This window comes from Lycium barbarum, chromosome 7 (genome assembly GCF_019175385.1).
Source record: "Lycium barbarum isolate Lr01 chromosome 7, ASM1917538v2, whole genome shotgun sequence".
NCBI classification, from domain to species: domain Eukaryota; kingdom Viridiplantae; phylum Streptophyta; class Magnoliopsida; order Solanales; family Solanaceae; genus Lycium; species Lycium barbarum.
Genome location: NC_083343.1, coordinates 76,757,784 through 76,763,416, shown reverse-complemented (window position 1 = coordinate 76,763,416; position 5,633 = coordinate 76,757,784).

Genomic DNA, 5,633 nt, shown 5'->3' with positions numbered 1-5,633 from the left:
CCGCGAAGTCTGACTATCTCTCTGATATACAATCTGGCATAGTCCTCAGCCGAATAAGTAGTCCGAACCGGAAGGAAATGGGCTGATTTCGTCAGCCTGTCTACGATAACCCAAATAGAGTCGTACCTGCGTAGAGTACGCGGCAACCCAACAATGAAGTCCATATTAATCATCTCCCATTTCCAGGCTGGAATTTCCATCTCCTGTAATAATCCACCGGGCTTTTGATGCTCAATCTTAACTTGCTGGCAATTCGGGCACTGACTAACAAACTCAACAATATCTTTCTTCATGCTGTCCCACCAATACAAACACCTGAGATCCCGATACATTTTAGTGGAACCCGGATGAACAGAATACCGTGCATTATGCGCCTCGCCCATAATCTACCGCCGTAAGCCCGCAACGTCCGGTACACAGAATCTGCCGTCATATAATAATACTCCTTCAGGCGAGATCTCAAACTGAGTCTTTACTTTATTAAGGGCCACATCTCTGTACTGAATCAGGAGAGGATCTTCAAACTGGCGCTGCTTTACCTCCTGAATAATAGATGATTCAGCAACTGGACGAACAGAAATCCCAGTATCTCCAGAGTCCGCCAAACGAACTCCGAGGCTGGCCAGCTGGTGAATATCACGAACCAAATCTCTCTTATCAAATGGTACACCAGCCAGGCTGCCTACGGACTTGCGGCTAAGCGCATCAGCTACCACATTGGCTTTCCCCGGATGGTACAGAATATCAACGTCGTAATCCTTTAGTAGCTCAAGCCATCTCCGCTGCCGCAAATTTAGTTCCTTCTGCTTAAAAATATACTGGAGACTCTTATGGTCCGTATAGATATCAACATGGACCCCATATAAATAATGCCGCCAAATCTTCAAAGCATGAATTACCGCGGCCAACTCAAGATCATGAGTGGGATAATTCTTCTCGTGCGGTCTGAGCTGCCGGGAAGCATAGGCTATAACTCGACCGTGCTGCATCAATACGCAACCTATCCCAATACCAGAGGCGTCACAATAGACAACATACCCGTCGGATCCCTCTAGAAGAGCCAAAACAGGTGCTGTAACCAATCTTTCCTTCAGCATCTGAAAGCTGCACTCGCAGGCATCGGTCCACTGAAATTTTGCTAGTTTCTGGGTAAGCTTCGTCAGTGGTGCTGCAATAGAAGAAAATTCCTCCACGAACCTGCGATAATATCCGGCCAATCCCAGAAAACTGCGCACCTCTGTCGGTGTAGTAGGCCTGGGCCAATTCTGTACAGCCTCAATCTTCTGCATATCGACCCGAATACCATCTGCGCCGACAATATGGCCCAGGAATGCCACAGAAGTTAACCAGTATTCACATTTAGAGAATTTAGCATATAACTTCTGCTGACGGAGAATGCCAAGTACCATCCTCAAATGATCTGAATGCTCCTCGGCTGATCGCGAGTAAATCAGGATGTCATCAATAAATACAATAACAAACATGTCCAGAAAAGGCCGAAATACCCGATTCATCAGATCCATAAATACCGCTGGAGCATTAGTCAGCCCGAAAGACATAACTCTGAACTCATAATTCCCGTACCGGGTCCTGAAAGCAGTCTTCGGGATATCTGACTCCCGCACTCGCACCTGATGATAACCTGAGCGCAGATCTATCTTTGAAAAATGTTTAGCACCCTGCAGCTGATCAAACAAATCATCAATCCGGGGGAGGGGATATTTATTCTTTACAGTCACCTTATTCAGCTGCCGGTAGTCGATGCACATCCGCAGTGACCCATCTTTCTTTCTTACAAACAATACCGGCGCTCCCCAGGGTGATGTGCTGGGTCTAATAAAACCCTTATCCAACAAATCTTTCAGCTGCTCCTTCAACTCCTTCAATTCAGCCGGTGCCATCCTGTACGGAGGAATAGATATAGGCTGCGTATCCGGCATCAACTCTATGGAAAAATCAATCTCCCACTCAGGCGGAAGGCCAGGAAGCTCGTCAGGAAATACATCTGGGAACTCGCTAACGACCGGAACAGACTGAAGGGTAGGTATCTCCGCTGCAGTATCGTGCACACGAACCAAATGATAGATATAACCCTTCTGGATCATCTTCTTAGCCTTGAGGTATGAAATAAACTTACCCCTCGGCGATGCCGTAGATCCGAACCACTCTATAACTGGTTCCCCTGGAAACTGAAAACGGACTACCTTTCTCTGGCAGTCGACATTAGCATAACAGGAAGACACCCAGTCTATACCCATAATGACATCAAACTCAAGCATATCTAACTCTATCAAATCAGCTTTAGTGCAACGATCATAAATAGTCACAGAACAATCCCTATAGATCTGTATTGCTATAACAAAATCCCCAACTAGCGTAGCTACCTCAAATGGCTCTATAGGCTCAGACACTATCCCAATTTTACTAGCAACGAGCGGTGAAATATATGATAAAGTAGAGCCAGGGTCAATCAATGCATATACAGATCTGGAGAAAACCAGTAGTGTACCTGTGACGACGTTTGGCGAAGCCTCCTGATCCTGGCGGCTGGCCAAAGCATATATGCGGTTCGAGGGACCGCTAGAACCTGAAACGCCACCGCAGCCTCGACCGCGTCCTGCTGGTGCCGGCATACCTCGCCCTCCAGGGCGTGCAACAGATGGAGCAGATGATGAACCGGCGGCTGACCCCGTCGGCTGAGCCACGCTACCAGAACCGCTCGCCAACGGACAATCTCTCATAAAATGGCCCTGACCACCACACGAAAAACAAGCTCCAGTAGCTCGATAGCACTCCCCAGGATGAGACTTCCCGCAATGAGAACAACGGGGCCTGGGTGGTCTGGCCTGGCTGGGGCCTCTGGATACCTGTGAACCTGCCGCCCTGGAGCTCTGACTGGCCCCAGACGGTCCTGCACTGTCAACTCTCCGGCTGCCTGACTGAGTACTCCGACCGGACGGAGGAAGCTGTCTGCCTGACTGCTGCTGCTGAGGCTGTCCGCCTCGAGAATCTCCAGAATAACCTGCGGACCTAGCCCTCTTGGGTGGCCTCCTATCCCGATCTCTACCAGAATGGTCAGACCTGTGACGACCCTCCATACCCAACGTATAGGCCTGAAGTCGGGCAATGTCCATATCTGTCTGCAATGACACTGCCATACAGTCGTCGATCAAATACCGATCCAATCCCATAACATATCTGTGCATCCGATCGGACATATCTGCTACTACGGCGGGTGCATACCGGGCTAGGGAATCGAACTCAAGATTATACTCGCGAACACTCCGACCCCTCTGCTGCAGATGTAAGAATCGGTCAGCCCGTGCCCGCCGTAACTCTGGGGGTAGAAAGTGGCGGGTGAAAGCAGTCACAAACTGATCCCACGTAGCTGGAAGAGCACCCTCACCCCTGGATAACTCCCAAGTCTCATACCAGTGAGTGGCAACATCTCGAAGTCTGTGCGAAGCCAGCTCGACCGACTCGGTCTCTGAAGCCCTGACCAAGTCCAGTGAGCGCCGCATCCCCCGAATAAAGTCATGGGGGTCCTCGTCGGGCTTAGACCCGAAAAATTCTGGAGGGCCACATAATAAGAACTCCCGAACTCTCAGGCTGTCCCGCCTGTCATCATCATCATCGTCCCTCCGCCCGCGTCTGCGAGCCTATCCTGCTACCAGTGTAGTCAGCAACTGTACAGCCTCTCTCAGGGTCCTGTCCTCCGCCCCTGGCTGAGGAGCTGGAGTCTCAGGAACGGGTACTCGGGCCTCTGCAGCTGCCGAAGGTCCTGCTCCAGGCTGTACTAGTGGGGGTGTAGCAGACCCCTCAGAATGAGGCACAACCTCAGGCAAATCATAAACAATAGCCGGGTAGCTCGCTGTGCCTGACTAGTCTCTCCCATCCGTGCCTTGACCTTCTGGGCCGCCGTTGCCTTCTTCGGAGGCATCACTGCAAACACAATAACGGGTCAGATCAGAATCACCCTAATAGCACAGCTCTATCGCACGATCTAAGATTCCAAAGAAGGTAACATCCTAAATGCCCTGTAGCTTCCTGTTTATAGATGTGGTGCACAACACATCGATAAACACGACTCTACGAGACACGGCCTGTAGACATTCCGAGGACAAACCGCTCTGATACCACTTTTGTCACGACCCAGCCCCGTGGGCCGCGACTGGCACCCTACCTGGGTACCCAGACCAAATCGCATATTCGTTTACCAAATCCAAACTTATTTCAAGATTTCATAAAAATCATATCAACCATAACTTATATCAAAATATGTCTTAAGCGGTCGCACAAATCAAAATATCATATCGAATCCAAAAGGAGCGGCGGAATGGACATCGCCGGTCGTAAGTGCAAATATAAGCATAAGGGCCATTTAGGGCCATCATAACAAACGGACCGCTTTAAGACCAGAAAACAAAATCAAACAAACATATATAGGACCCTCGCCCCACACACATGACTACAGGCCTCTACGAATCCAAAACAAAGACATATGGCGAGACAGGACCCCGCCGTACCCAAATAGTCAAATGTACAAAATATACATAGCAAAAGATGTTTGTACCAGAAGTGGACTCCGGTTCAAGGAGGAGTACTCCGAAATAGCAGAAAAGTGAAGCCTACAGTGGAGGATCACCAATGTCTGTACCTACGGGCATGAAACGCAGCCCCCGAAGAGAAGGGGGGTCAGTACGAAATATGTACTAAGTATGTAAAGCACGGAGTACAGAAATATGGCCAAAACTGAAAGCAAACCGGATAACAAAGGGGAGTACAAATCAAGGTGTCAAAATCCGTATCAAAATCATATACATATACATAATGCAAACAAAATAATGCAACGCTTAAGAACGTGGTCGCCACTCCGACGCTGGCGCCACACACAGCATAACACCGGAAGGTTTCAAATCTCCGTACATCCCTGAACACACATACACATGGGAGCGTATCGCATCACCAGCCATATCACAGCATAGCTCCAAACGGAACCCGGCCCTATGGCGAGGCCTCGGGAACCGGAACACAGCATACGGCCGAATTATCATAGGGCGCACGAATCATAACCGGCCCGGGAACCGGTGAACGAAGTCATAATAAGGCACGAGCGGAGTCGTGAGCAAACAAATGCAAATTATATTTCAAAATAGCCTTTCAAAACTTAATAATTTCATAAGTCATTTCGTAGACCAAAATAGACAAATGGTTACTTGATACGAAAGTTTAATTCAGGAAATGTTTCCAAAGCGGTACGTATGGCTCAAACGGAACTTACCATATCATACTAGTCAAAACATATTTCATAGAGGGAAGTTTCAAAGTCGAAGATCTCATATCGAAGTTCATCCAAAAAGAGAGCCCGATAGGACAACTCGGGCGTCTTGGGGTTAGCGGGCCCACCTCGGGTCAAATCGAGGTGGCGAACATATTTTACGAACATTTAGAGGCTAACAGATCATACATAATGATTTCAAAGTGACCCGATCACATTTCCATAGGTTTCGGATATTTAGTTGCATTCTAGCCAAAATAGGGCCCTTAGGCTTCAATTGAATTGAATGAATAGTAACCGTTTTATAGATCGGGTTTCGAGGAGCAGAATTGCTCCGGGGGCTCCGATATTCACC